Genomic DNA, 15544 nt, shown 5'->3' with positions numbered 1-15544 from the left:
TCCAGGTGCCCCTATAATTTACTCTTCATAAACAGGTTTTTTAGGTTTGCCTGGGTGGGACAACTAGGCTTAACAAATTTAGGGGAAACTCTTTTCATATAACTTTCACTTCATGTCTTAGTTATGGTTAGCTGAGGCAAATAGCTCTAGGGTTTGAAAACACGTACATGTAGTGGGGCAGGTAATGACAATGAGTGAACTCATGTCATGTGACTTGGACAAACTGAAGAGTTTAAGTGCTGTCTAAAGGGGCAGCATCTTCTTAGCTTTACCTGATTGTTGTGATTCAGGACTATGAGCCCAGTCTTGTCAGGCCTTCTTATTTTTCAAGAGAAACTTGAAAGCTTAGTACTCTCTTGATTTTTGACATATTATGGAAGTCAAACACATTTATGGCCCAGGTCTGCCCTATAAGTTGCCATCTTGCTATCTTTTGGCTTTACTTTTATGTATTTCTTCAGGTTTTGATTGGTCAGTTGCTTTCATTCTGTGTTTGTTTCTGGCACAGGTAAATTTATTTTACTGGACATTTTGCCTGGAAATCCAAATATTGAATCACGTACCTTTAAACGTCTCCTATTTAAATGTGACACTAAAAACAAGCAAAGTAATGGACAGTAAATCACTTCAAGAAGTTAAGCCTATTCAGATAACATATCTACCAGAATAACAGAATCAGGAGAATAAAGAAATTAGATCATTAAAATTAAAGGTATAAATGCAGAAAAGTAATACATAATTTATGTGCATCATAGTTATCTTCGAAATAAAAAAGATATTTGGTCTTTGACAAAGGACAAAAATGTTGACAGTAAAAACAGTGCAGCTATATAATTCAGATTAATCTGTACCAGGGAACATGAAGACATTTTTTTTCCCAAGATTTATTTATTTTAGAGAGAGAGAGTGAGCGAGCGAATGAGCAAGCATGCTCATGCATGCTCAAGCATGGGGCGGGGGTGAGGTGCAGAGGGAGAGAGAGAGAGTCTCAGGTAGACTCCATGCTGAGCACGGAGCTTGATGCTGAGTTCCATCTCACAACCTTGAGATCATGACCTGAGCTGAAACCAAGAGTTGGATGCTTAACTGACTGTACCACCCAGGCGTCCTTAAGAAATTTTTTTTACTAGTGATTCTGGGATTATAGACTTTTATGTTAAAAAGAAAATTATAAGTAAAGCATATTGTATGCATTTATATTGTTTTGAAAAACTTCATAGAGGGGTGGCTTAGTGGGTTAAGCATCTGCCTTCGGCTAAGGTCATGATCCCTGGGTCCTGGGATTGAACCCTGAGTTGGGGTCACTGCTTAGTAGGGAGTCTGCTTATCCCTCCCTCTCTCTCTGTACCTGTGTCCCCCCGTCCCCATGATTTCTTTCTTCACTCTCAAATAAAATCTTAAAACAACAACAACGACAATAACTTCATAGAGAGTCAAGGGAGAACATTTTAAAAAGCTGTTTCTTTAATACATGTATTTACAGTAAAACCCACCAATTTGATTTTTTAAAATTTTAATTCCAATGTAGTTAATATACATTGTTACATTAATTTTAGGTGTACAATTTAGTGATTCAGCAATTCCATATATTACTCAGTGCTAATCAAGATAAATGTATTCTTAATCACCTTTCCCTGTTTCACCTGTATCTCCCCACCCCGCTCTGGCAACCAACTGTTCTTTATTGTTAAGAGTTTGTTTTTTCCCCCTTTGTTCTTTTGCTTCTTAAATTCCATGTATGAGTGTAATGATTTGCTGTTTGTCTTTCTCTGACTGCCTTATTTTACTAAGCATTATCCTGTCTAGATAGTCCATGTTGTTGCAGGTGGCAAGATTTCATTTTTTTTAATGAATGAATAATATGTGTATATGTGTGTATATGCCATATCTTCTATATCCATTTATCCAAGTGGTCACTTGGGCTGCTTCCATTACTTGGCTGTTGTAAATAATGTTGCAATATACATGGCGCCTATATGTTTTCAAATTAGTATTTTTGTATTCTTTGAAGAAATACCTAGGAATGCAGTTACTGGATCCAATGGTAGTTCTATTTTTAATTACTTTAACTTAAAACCAATGCCTTAACTTTTTAAAATACAAACCTATTGATTAGGCTTCTATACCTTTCTTGTGCTCATTGCATGGACTATAATCTCTATTTTAAAAATTTTTGTAAAGTGGAGTGATAACCTGGTAACACTTGGGAAGCAGCATGAGACAGACTCTAGATTTTTTTTCCCCCAGACTCTTAGATTTTAATAATCTCTTGAAAGCCTTGCCCACTTTAACTTCATTTTTTAAAAAATTATGCTTTTTAAAAAATGTGCTTTTCTTGAGTCTTTCCAAAGCACCTTAGTTTTCATGAAACAAGAGCCCTTTTTATACTCTTATTGATTTATATAGTATTTAATGAAACCGTTTAATTATAGTGAATATAACAAAATGATGTGGGAGCATGATGTATATGAAAGTGTACCAGCCATGAACATTGATTATCTTGTGAATATAAAGTCTGCATATCTTTCAGAGAAAATGGAAAGTTTAAGAGTGATACAGCAAGTTGATTAAGTGGAGATTAGTCTGGAGACCTACTCTGTTGTATGTTAGTAAGAGAGAGAGATTGTTTCAAATTCTAAATACTGGCTTCTGTATTTTTTTCTTTTTAAGATTTTATTTATTTGACAGTCAGAGATCACACACTTAGGCAGAGAGGCAGGCAGAGAGAGAGGAGGAGAGTGGGCTCCCCACTAAGCAGAGAGCCCGATGGGGGGCTCAATCCCAGGACCCTGGGATCATGACCTGAGCCGAAGGCAGCGGCTTTAACCCACTGAGCCAGCCACCCAGGCACCCCCAAATCTGAATTAAAAAAGAATCTAGCTTAATGGCCAAGACACTACTTTAAAAACTAGACTGGTTATGTGGTAGATGGCTAAGGCAGACACAGGTGGCTTTCAAACACAATGGATATACTGGAAAATCAATTCCACATTTGTCTTAGGGTTATGTATGTACACAGGTACATGTACGTGCACGTCTATAAGAATGTTAATATATATGGACAGAAATAGCAGTGTACTGGGATGCCTGGGTGGCTCAGTTGGTTAAGCGATTGCCTTCGGCTCAGGTCATGATCCTGGACTCCTTGAATGAGTCCTGCGTCATCTCAGTGGGAAGTCCACTTCTCCCTCTGACCCTCCCAACTCATGCTCTCTCTCTCTCTGCCTCTCTCATTCTCTCTCAAATAAATATATCTTTAAAAAAGAAAGAAAGAAAGATCAGCATACTTAAACAATTATCACCAGTATTAAAACATTTTATCCTCAGACATTTGAGTTAAAAAAAAAAAAAAAGACAAAAATACAGAAGCCACTGGGGTGCCTGGGTGGCTCTCTGGGTTAAAACCTCTGCCTTTGGCTCAGGTCATGATCCCAGGGTCCTGGGATACAACAAATTGTATCACTTGAAGGATCATCTTCATATTTACAAAGGTAGTTTTTTCTGTAAGTTCTTTGTGATTTGAAAATTAAATGTTTTGAATTGAAAAAAACCATGTTTAATGTAGAAAACATTGAATATAAAAAAATAAAAGAAGGAAAAACCAAAAATAAGTATTGCCAATATTTGGCATGTTTTCTTAATATACTACTTACTTAAATATGAAAAAATATATAGGAGAAAATTTTAATTTAGTTCCGTTAAGATTAGCTTTTTAAAATAAAACCAGATGGGCTGCCTGAGTGGCTCAGTGGGTTAAGCCTCTGCCTTTGGCTCAGGTCCTGATCTCAGGGTCCTGGGATTGAGCCCCGCATTGAGTTCTCTGCTCAGCAGGGAGCCTGCTTCCCCTCTCTTTCTGCCTGCTTCTCTGCCTACATGTGATCTCTGTCTGTCAAATAAATAAATAAAGGGCACCTGGGTGGCTCAGTGGGTTAAGCCGCTGCCTTCGGCTCAGGTCATGATCTCGGGGTCCTGGGATTGAGTCCCGAATCGAGCTCTCTGCTCAGCGGGGAGCCTGCTTCCCTCTCTCTCTCTCTCTGCCTGCCTCTCCATCTACTTGTGATCTCTCTCTGTCAAATAAATAAATAAATAATCTTAATAAATAAATAAATAAAATCTTTAAAAATTAAAGAATGTAAAACCAGAATCTTAATACTAAATGCATAATTTTATGTCTTTTTTATTCACATTCTATCTTGAACATTTTTGGATATCCGTAAATAATTCTTTTTTTTTTTTTTTAACATTTATTTTAGAAAGAGTGAGAGCTGGGTATAGGGAGGGAGAGGGAGAAACTTAAGCAGATTCTGTGTGAGGACAGAGCCCAGTATGGCCCTGAGATCATGACCGGAGCCAAAACCAAGAGTTGGATACTTAACTGACTGAGCTACCCAGGCGCTCCCGCAAATATTCTTTTATAGATTTTTATTGATTACATAATACTATAACATAGTTTGTTGTAATACCATAGTTTATGGTAACTACTTTTATATACTGAGTAGGAGATAAATGAAAATATTTAAATTTCCAGTGTGATTTCCTTTATGTAGAATATTACATGGAATACTTATTAATCAAGAGATATTTAGGAGTGGTAATAATGATAACAATAGTTATGTTCATTGTGTGCTTATTATGTGGCAGGCAAAATATTAAACACATTGGGGCACCTGGGTGGCTCAGTGGGTAAAGCCTCTGCCTTTAGCTCAGGTCATGATCCCCAGAGTCCTGGGATCGAGTCCCGCATCGGGCTCTCTGCTCAGCAGGGAGCCTGCATCCTCCTCTCTCTGCCTGCCTCTCTGCCTACTTGTGATCTCTGTCTATCAAATAAATAAATAAAATCTTAAAAAAAATATTAAACACATTATGCTGTTTAATTCCAAATTCTTAATTCTAAAGCATCTCTATTTTTTTTTTTTGATGAAGTAGCAGAGGCATAGAGAGAGTATACCATGGTTTCAGAACTTAAATACTTAATGTAAGCCATTTATATTTACATTTTGATGAGATATGTTTTAGTAACTACGGTGTTGTAGGCATTATCTGATTCAAAAGCTGCTTTTACCTGCAATAACAGATGATCTCTCTATTTTAATATGCTGGATATTGGTCTGAGTATTTGGGAGATCCAAAAATGTACTTTTACTTTCTGTAGTTTAAAATGTGAACTTCTTTTATATGGATAATATGATAGAAACAATCAGCTACTGGCACTAAATTTTTTATTGGCACTAAATTTATGAAAATTAGTAGTTAGCATTTCTTACACAAAGATGATCTTATTTCAGATCCTTCTGAAATCCTTCAGACTTTTAAAAAATGGCTACTACATAAGATTGTTTCTCCTATTACCTGCTGTTCACCTTTAAAGTTCTCCGGAGTATCTGAAAAATTTCTGATCCTAGACTCAGTGAACTTACAGTCTAGTTGGAGGAATAACAAACAGTATAAAACATTATCTGGAGGCATCTGGGTGGCTCAGTTGTTAAGCATCTGCCTTCTGCTTAGGTGGTGATCCCCTGGTCCTGGGATCAAGTTCCTGGCAGGCTCCCTGCTCAGTGGGGAGACTGCTTCTCCCTCTTCAGTTCCCCCCTCCTTGTGTTCCCTTTCTTGCTATCTCTCTCTGTCAAATAAATAAAATCTTAAAAACAAAACAAATAAAAGAGTATCTGTATAAGTGTAGGGACAAGTTGAGAAGATGAAAGATCCTTCTGGTTTGAAGTGAGTAGAAAGCTTAGAGGAGGAGTAGGAGGTAGCTGCATTGATTTGGATCTTACAGGAGAAATAGGATTTAGATATGTGAGTACGTGGGGGATAGAAGAAAGGGTTGTTTCAGAAAGGGGAATGAACAAGGAAAATAAAATTTATTGGCAGGATAGTTAATAGAGTGGTCAAAGAAAAATTCATGTCAGCTGCCTCAGGTCCTTTTTGGAATGAGAGTATAAACTTATCTCTTTTTTTCTCTCATCATCTATTCAACATATTTGACCAAACTTCTGAGTGTTTGTTTTATGCAAGGTAAATTCTGATAAATGCTGTGGTGGACACACAGGTACATAACACTTGATTTCAGGGTCACACAACTTGTAAATAAGGAGTGAAGATTTTGATTTCTATAGGCTAGTTCTCTTTCTTTAACACTCTGCTGCCCCCATATATAAGATAAGATAGAATGTGTTAAGTGCCACAAGCAATATAAAAATGTGTGTTTAGGGAAGGAGTAATTAATTCTGTCCAGAGGAATCTGGGAAAGCTTTGAAAGAAGAGCTTGAGGATGTTGGTGTGCGTAATGGAGAGTGAGTTAAAGACTCTTCTATGTTAAAGACTCTTGCGAATAAAGTAATTAGTGTTTTCTTAGTAAACATGCACTCTTTCAAGGTGTATGGACTTGAATGATAAGGTCTGTGACATTTTGGCTGATGTGTTGAGAGAAGGCCTAGAACTGTCCACACGGCTTGTAAGAGGTGCTACATCTTAGCTTTGATATCCCTCCCGACTTCTAGTAGGACACCATTTTGCATACAAATATCTTATGCAGAAATAGCATTTTAAGGTATTTTTTGAAAAATGAGCAAATCCTTTTCTCTGCATCTTAAGTACTGTATCCTTTGAAATTTTAGCCATAACTATACCACTCTTTTCACTCTTCTGTGAACTTAAATGCTGTCATATTTTCAGCTTCCTCCAAAAATTGGTCTCCAACTGGAAACCTGTGATCTTCAGAATTAGTTATCTCCTTGTCTGTTAGTTATCTGCCTAGGTAATTCAAACTTTTCATTTCCAAATTTAAATTCATCATCATTTCTCATAAACCTTTTTATCTTCTTTTATGTTTTCTTAGTTGTTTCCAAACTTATGTGGATACAGAAGAAATCATTTAGAACACTAGTTGAAAATATAGTTTTTATGCCCTACTCCCAGAATTTCTGATTTAGGAGGTCTGGTATGGAGCCTGGAAAATCCCATTTATTAATTTATTTTTTATTTTATTTATTTTTTGGCAGAGAAAGCGAGAGAGGGAACACAAGCAGGAGAGTTGGAGAGGGAGAAGAAGGCTCCCCGCTGAGTGGGGAGCCCGATGCAGGGCTTGATCCCAGGACCCTGGGATTATGACCTGAGTGGAAGGCAATTGCTTAATCAACTGAGCCATCCAGGTGCCCCGAAAATCCCACTTTAAATCAAGCTCCCAGATAATTCTAGTGCAATCAACCCATGAGTTTGAGAATCACTAGATCTGACTTTGTAAGTCACAAGTCACCCACGCTGGCAACCTTAGGAGTTATTCTGATCTCTTTCAGTCCGCAATCAGACAATCCCCAAATTGGCTCCTGTTCTCCATTCCTAAGTTAGTGCCTTATATTGGGCCTCCATCCATCATCTCATTGCCCTCTCAGATCCTTTCTATGTGCTGCATGCAGCCTCTGGGAACTACCTAAAACAAAGCAAATTGTGCCATTTCCACTGCTTAAAAACCTTCACTGGGTCCACCGTTATATGAGGAGTAAAGAAAGTTCCTTAAAATGACATGCAAGGCCTTCCACGATTTAGGCCATGTGGACTTCTTTATCTCACGCCATTCCCTGCCTCCTACAGAACCTAGCCCTTGTTTCCCACAGTTTTTATTCTTCTGCAGTTTTTGTATTTCCATATTATGGTTAATACTTTTAGTCCTTTATTTAGCAAATATATATGATCTGATATGTGCTAGGCACTGGATATTATGGTGAACAAAACCAGATGTGACTCTTGCTCTCATGGAGTTTATAATCAGATGGGGACACATATTAAAGAATCATTCAACACAAGTCTAAATTTTCAGCTGTGACAAGTGTTACTGGAGCCTGTCATAGGGACAGTTGACCTACTTAAGAAAGGCAGGGTATGACTTTCCCGAGGACGTGGTTGAAAGAGATTGACAGGATAAACTGACGTTTATCTGAATGAGGTACCTGAGTTGCAGGTACGAAGGCCCTAAGAAGGGAGGAGTTTTGCTGCATATGAAGGATAGAATGGCAGGTGTATATACTTGGTGTGTGTGCATGCATGCAAGTGACTACTGGTTAAGGCTGGAGAGGTAGGTAGGTGCAGTTCATACAGTGGTTTGCAGACAACATTAAGCAGGTTTTCTCCACCTAAGAAGGATGAGTAGCATCAAAGAATTTTAAGCAAGGCTTGGGGGCAGGGGGAGTGTAATATGAACTTTGTGATTATAGATGAGCACTGTGCTTACAGCATGAAGAGTGGATTGGAGTAGATTTAGACTGAATGCAGGTAGATGAGCCAGAAGGCTATTATAGCAGTCCAGGTGAGAGAGAACAGTAATTTAAATCAAGGGATTGATGGTAGAAGTGAAGACAAGAGTTATGTGAGGACAGGGTATCTTATATTCCCTATGACTAAGGCTTCTGCCCTTGGTTTATATGTTCAGTGAATTAGTGAATAGTACTTAGACATAGAGAACAAGAAAGGAGATCTAATTAGTGAGTTTGAGATCTAATTAGTGAGTTTAGTACATGGCTAAATCTTTGAAATGGAGTAAGCTTTCATTCATTCTATCATCAATATTTATTCAATACTACTATGTATTAGGCAATGTTCTAGGTAGTTTGGGTACCTCAGAAAACAAAACAGGCAGAGATTTCTGCCCTTATGGAGTTTTCTTTGTATTGAAGGAGATAGCATACAATAAATATAATAAATGAATTTTATGTTGTAAGATGATAAGTATTATGGAAAAAAATAAAATGAGAGAACAGAGATCCAGAGTGTGTATGGAGGGGAGGTGAGTTGCAGTGTTTTTTGTTTTTTTTTTTTTAAAGAATATATATATATATATATATATATATATATATATATATTTTTTTTTTTTTTTTTTTTTTGACAGACAGAGATCACAAGTAGGCAGAGAGAGAGGAGGAAGCAGGCTCCCTGCTGAGCAGAGAGCCCGATGTGGGACTCGATCCCAGGACCCTGAGATCATGACCCGAGCTGAAGGCAGCGGCTTAACCCACTGAGCCACCCAGGTGCCCCTGAGTTGCAGTTTTGATTGAAGTGGAACGATAAGGGTAGGCCTCCTCAAGAAGGTGATATTTGAGTGAAGACTTCAGAAGATGAAAGAGTTAGTCATGTGGTGTGCTGTCTGGGGGATAAGTATTCAAGGGAAATGAAGTAACCTGAGGGTGGGAGCCTGTCTGACTGTCAAAGGAATGGCAAGGAAGCCAGTGTGAAAAAGCTGAGTGAGCAGGGGACCATAGTAAGAGATAGATCAGAGAGGTCACAGGTGGCCAGATCAGGTAGAGCTTCATAAACATTGTAAGGACTAAATGAAATGCAGAGCCATTGGGTGTTTTGAGCAGAAGAGTGGTATAATAATCTGTCTTTTTTTTTTCCCCCAAGATTTTTTATTTATTTGACAGAGAGACAGCCAGAGAGGGAACACAAACAGGGAGCGAGAGAGGTTGAGGAGTAGGCTTCTTGCTGAGCAGGGAGCCTGACTCATGGCTCCATCCCAGGACCCTGGGATCATGACCTGAGCCGAAGGCAGATGCTTAAATTCCTGAGCCACCCAGGTACTTCCATCTGACTTATTTTTTTAAAGAATCACTCTGACTGCCACGTGAGTAGACTGCGGGGAGTCTAGAAGGAGAATGGGTAGGAGTCTCTTGTAGAATCTAGGCCAGAAATGATGATTGGCTGAAACCAGGGTTTTAGCAGCCTTGAACAGAGCTGTCAGATCAAAACAAGAGAATAACAATGATCCTTTTGAAGGCCCTGAATAGGATTTTCCCAGAAGGCAAGTCGAGTTGATTAGCAAGAGAAGGGTTCTCTATGAAGAAAGGATTAATGAGGGGCGCCTGGGTGGCTCAGTGGGTTAATACCTCTGCCTTCCAATTGGGTCATGATCCCAGGGTCCTGGGATCGAACCCCACATCGGGCTCTCTACTCAGCAGGGAGTCTGCTTCCTCCTCTCTCTCTGCCTGCCTCTCTGCCTACTTGTGATCTCTGTCTGTCAAATAAATAAATAAATAAATAAATTTTAAAAAAAGGATTAATGAGCTTTGATGTAAATTTTATGCAAGAACATAAAATATCTCATTAAAACTATTACGTTATTGCAATAGAAGAAAGACCCAATGAAAGAATAAAAGCTTAAAGGATGCCTGGGTGGCTCAGTTGGTTAAGCATCTGTCTTTGGCTCAGGTCATGATCCCAGGGTGCTGGGATTAAGTCCCACGTCAGGCTCCTTGTTCAGTGGAGAGCCTGTTTTTCCCTCTGCCTGCAGCTCTCCCTGCTTGTACTCTCTCTCACAAATAAATAAGTAAAATATTTTTTAAAAAATAAAAGCTTAGGATGGCTATGGAATGTTTGTTTTCATGCCTATAGGCTAGAGATAGGCCATGTTTTAAAGCAATGGTAACATTCATAGTGGTCCTGAAGTCAGTATACATTTTATGGTATAAATTGAGATTTTTTTTTTACTCATTTGACACAGAGAGAGAGATCACAAGTAGGTAGAGAGGCAGGCAGAGAGAGAGGAGGAAGCAGGCTCCCTGCGGAGCAGAGAGCTTGATGCTGGGCTCAATCCCAGAACCCCAGGATCACAACCTGAGCTGAAGGCAGAGGCTTCAACCCATTGAGCCACCCAGGCGCCCCTAAATTGAGATTATTTGAGTAAGTGTTTTGACATTTCAGTGTAGTATATAAGTGTGCCTCAGTATTAGGATGCTGTTAATGTTTAGCAATAAAGTAACACCAAGGGAAGAAACGGACAGTAGAATCAGGGTAGAAAGGAGGCCTTCAAATTCAGAATAGTTTAATTTGGTTCCCTCAAGTTTTTTACATATAATCATTGTTTTGTGGTTAGTCAGACTTTGAAACACTCAGATTACTTGTAAGATTATTAAGTCAGATTCGAGAGTCTTTAATCCTCAAATTGAAGAGTAGAAAATAATTATCACCTTAAAATTTGCTTGATTATAACAGAAAACAATTTAAGAAGAAAAAGACTTCTATCCTGGATTTGGCATTTACTAGCTGAGTGATTTTAAGCAAGCTTATTACTTAACTATCTGAATTTTAGTGCTCTTGCCAACTTTGTTCTTTGAATTCATGGTGTAGGATATGAAAAACTAACTATACAGATGAAAATGCAAACCTGGGTGAGCACACTGAAAGCTTCCATGGTGATGTCTCTCTTTAAGTGCTCTTCTTTTATATCTGTTATTAAAGCACTGTGGGATCAGAAAAGTTTTTTTTTTCCTATTGTTTGTTTTTCATACATTTGCTCAGTAAATGTTTATGAGTATTTGACCTAACATTGTTTTTGGTCAGTGCTTTACTAACTTTTTCTGTAAATAGCGGTATTTTTTACTGTCTGGTCTCTGTTGCAACTGTTCAGCTCTGCATTATAGCATGAAAGCAGCCACCCACAATGTGTAAATGGATACCTGGGTATGGCTGTGTTGCACAGTATCTGGGCCATGGTCCATACTTTGTCTACCCTGGTCTTAGGTACTAAGAATATATGAGTAAATAAAACAAATAAAGAATATTTGTGGGGCACCTGGGTGGCTCAGTGGGTTAAATCCTCTGCCTTCTGTTCAGGTCATGATCTCAAGGTCCTGGGATGGAGGCTCTCTGCTCAGCAGGGAGTCTGTCCCCCCCCCCCTCTCTGCTTGCCTCTCTGCCTACTTGTGATCTCTGTCTGTCAAATAAATAAATGAAATCTTAAAAAAAAGAATATTTGTCTTTGTGGAGCTTACTATATAGTAAGAGGAGGTAAATAAAAATGTAAATAAAATAGTTATCCCCTGCTTTTCAAAAGTTCACATTAAGCTTTTGCTTTCATGAAAGACCTATGTTAATGCTTGTTTGGCTAATGGAAAAAAAATCTGAAGAGGAATTTTGGTTTTACAAACAAAGGTGAAAAGTGACAGTAGCATTCAGTGTTTCTTTTGCAGCGAGCAGTTACAGAGGGCACATTTCTAGCAGTAAAGGTAGCACTGCCAAACTCCTTTCCTTTTAACCACACTCAGCATCTCAGCATTAACCTCTTATAGCTTTGAACTGTGTCTTAGCATCTGTGTGTTATCTCAATTTATTTTGTGCATCTGTTACTAAGATATGTCCTAGCATATCCGAAAAGCCTAAGAGGTTACTTTTTGAGTCTGGGGATGATCAGAAATATTTTCACATAAATTAATGGTAATTGTTTCTTTGCTTTACATCATTCAGCTTACAGAAATTTTCATATGAATGCTGTATTTTGGATAGTGTGAGAAATCTTTATACAATATGACAGTTGTGATGGGAGATGAATTCTAGAGCAGGAAATTTTAAGCACTTCTTGATACGTGGGCAAGTATCTGAAGGATGGGAGGAAACCAAAGAAATATCTAGGGGGAAAAGCAAGCTGGGCAGAGGGAAGAGCAAAGGGAAAAATTCTAAAAGCTGCTGCTGTAAATAAATTTTAGTGAAATTGGTTTTTCTTGGCATTGTTAAGGGGAGGGGTTGGTAATGCACATCAAGGCCATCAGTTATAACCTCTTATCTATGCATGCCAGATAGGTGAGGAACAACCTTTGGAATGGGTCTTGCTAAGGATTTCATTTATGTATATTAAATTTATGTTGTATGGTTTAAATGCTAATGCTTTTCACATTGTGAAAAATTCAGCTGGTTAAGATTTAAAGATCTTACTGGCTTTATTCAACAATTCTCAACTTGGGCATCGTCCATTATAGCAAATTTAGGAGCTCTGAAGAGCTATACAAAGTTTTATAGACAGAAAGGACCAGATACAAGAATGTTTCACTAGGCAAAAATTGGATTGATATTACGGTGTTACCTTCCCTGAAGGGAAATCTCAGGAGTTACTAGGCAGATTACCTAACTAATCCTGATCAGGTAATTCCTGATTTGTTGGTTTAAAGAGCACCTTTCTGGGAGAGGTGACTGTAATTAGATTCTCAGGTTGATAACGTGGGGTTTAATGTATGTGACTCCATTTTGAGCCAGTTGTCTTGTTTTTAACAAACTTAGATCCCATATATGTGGTTTTTAGAATAGTCATGTCAGTTGCCTGTTCTCAGGTATAATTTCAGGTACTCAAGTACCTTTTCTCCCAAAGTATATTTGTCCACTCTTTCACATTCTGTTTATGTACACATTTGAATATACATAAATACTTATACTATTCAGGCACATTTCTAAATATGGAACTTGAAGTTGTCTTTTTCATTAAGTGGGACATTTCTTTATACTGAAGATTTTTTATTCCACCAATAACTATTTCTTAAGTACTCCTGAGTTGGAGATTAGCACTTTAAGAGATATGAGAGCTACATACAAATTGTGTTACAGCCTTATTCTCAAATTGCTTACAGTCTTGTGGGGTGGCAAGTTTTATGATTTATGTAAGTGGCAACTGAAGAAGCAGAGTGATGTGGTGTAATCAAGCCCAAAAGTCAGGGGCCTTCAGTTATAGATTCTGAGAATGACTTGTTTCTGTTATTAAATACCAGTGTAACCTTAAACAAATTAAATTCCATAGGTTTCATTTCCTTCATTTTTCAGATGAGGTCATTGTACTATAATAAGTCACTTCTAATTTGAAAATGCCACAAATTAAACTTGTACTTCATAGTCTTTTTCATGGCACACATAGAAAATTAAAATATCGGGGCACCTGGGTGGCTCAGTTGGTCAAAGCCTTTGCCTTTGGCTCAGGTCATGATCTCAGGGTCCTGGGATCGAGCCCTGCATCAGGCTTCTGCTAAGCAGGGAGCCTGCTTCCTCCCTCTCTCTCTGCCTGCCTCTCTGCCTGCTTGTGATCTCTCTCTATGTCAAATAAATAAATAAAATATTTTAAAAAAAAAGAACTTAAAAAAAAAGAAAATTAAAATATTAAAATATCTGTCCAGCACAGCAAGATAAAGTGATGACATGTTCATAGCCAGGGTAGTTGATCTGGTCCCACTAGGCTCTGTTTGGCCACCTGAAGGTCTGAGTTGGTTAGTATCTACCACATAATTATAACCCATCCTTGTGGTTAAAAGCTTCAATAGAGAGGACAATATAAAATCTTATGTTACTGAGTCAAGGGCCATAGAAGTTCAGAGATGGGGGGAGCTAAGTACAGGTTTGTGTTACTGATAGGGACTTTATAGAGCATGTGCTCCTTGGAGGTTGTCTTAGGAATATGAGGCACAGTAAGAAGAGATCTTCTCCATCTTAAGACAACATAATACATGTGAATTTCAAGTTTCAAAATAGCTAAGATGTGCTTGTTTGTTTGCTTATGAGAAAGAGAAAGAGATCGCGCATAGGAGGTGAGGGGGAGGGAGAGAGAATCCCAAGCAGTCTCCATGCCCAGAGCAGAGCTCAACATGGGGCTTGATCTCACGACCCTGAGATCATGACCTGAGTCAAAACCAAGAGTCAGATGTTTAACTATCTGAGCTGCCCAGGTGCCTGAGATGTACTTTAGAGTTTTATTCTTCTTGGAGAAAACAAAACAAAACAAAAACCCCAGTTGTGAGTCTCTGGAGGGCTAGGACCATGTATTAGTTATCTTTATTTCCTACCTAGCACCCTAAGTCTCTAACCATTATGAGGTCTAGAAAAGCATTTAGAGGAAGTAATAAGAGAAGATTGGAAGAGTGTATAACTATGTATAGCCAATTTTTAAAAATTTCTCTTTAGGGGAGAGGAGTTTGATTTAGTATTATAACTGCAAAACTAATTTGGATGATGTGATTGGAAATAAGAAGCCCTCAGTATGGATTGAAAGGTGGTTGCATATTGAAAATGTATGTACGTATTTATTAATTTTTTATTGTTTTATTTTTTAAAAAAATTATTTATTTGACAGAGTACAAGCAGATGAAGTGGTAGTCAGAGGGAGACCTCTGTGAAATGTATTTTTAAAAATAGTTATGTTCAAGATGGAATGAAATAGGAAAAAAAAACAGTTAAGGTATCAGGGAGCTCAGCTGAGAAAGAGAAAGAGAGATCGCGCATAGTGTAAGCATCATGTAGTGTAAGCATCTACCAGCTTCTGAAACAAGATTTAATTGTTTATTTCTATGGGAAAAGTCCTTTTGAATGTCAGTGTTAAAAGTGGTTTATAGGGGCGCCTGTGTGGCTCAGTGGGTTGGGGCCTCTGCCTTCGGCTCAGGTCAGAATCCCAGTGTCCTGGGATCGAGCCCCACATCGGGCTGTCTGCTCCGCAGAAAGCCTGCTTCCTCCTCTCTCTCTCTGCTTGCCTCTCTACCTACTTGTGACCTCTGTCTGTCAAATAAATAAATAAAGTCTTTAAAAAAAAAAAGTGATTTATAGAAGAGACTCTTAATCTCACAAAACAAAACAAACTGAGGGTTGCTGGAGGGAGGGCCGTCTGGAGAGGGTGGTAGGGTTATGGACATTGGGGAGGGTATGTGCTATGGTGTGTGCTGTGAAGTGTGTAAACCCGGCAATTGACAGACCTGTACCCTGGGGCTAATAATACATTTTATGTTTATAAAAAAATTAAAAAATTTAATAATAA

The 15544-nt window shown here is 38.3% G+C and overlaps 1 protein-coding gene across 4 annotated transcripts in view; it reads left to right on the top strand.

The window, feature by feature from the left end:
- TMCC1 (transmembrane and coiled-coil domain family 1) overlaps positions 1–15544 on the top strand; it is a 253470-nt gene that overhangs the window by 70406 nt on the left and 167520 nt on the right. The gene's annotated exons all lie outside the window — the stretch shown is intronic.

Source organism: Mustela putorius, unplaced genomic scaffold (assembly GCF_011764305.1).
Source record: "Mustela putorius furo isolate JIRA1106 unplaced genomic scaffold, ASM1176430v1.1 tig00003850_pilon_pilon_pilon, whole genome shotgun sequence".
Lineage (NCBI taxonomy): Eukaryota > Metazoa > Chordata > Mammalia > Carnivora > Mustelidae > Mustela > Mustela putorius.
Note: the sequence above shows the minus strand (reverse complement) of the source record. Positions and strands in the feature narration are given on the sequence as shown.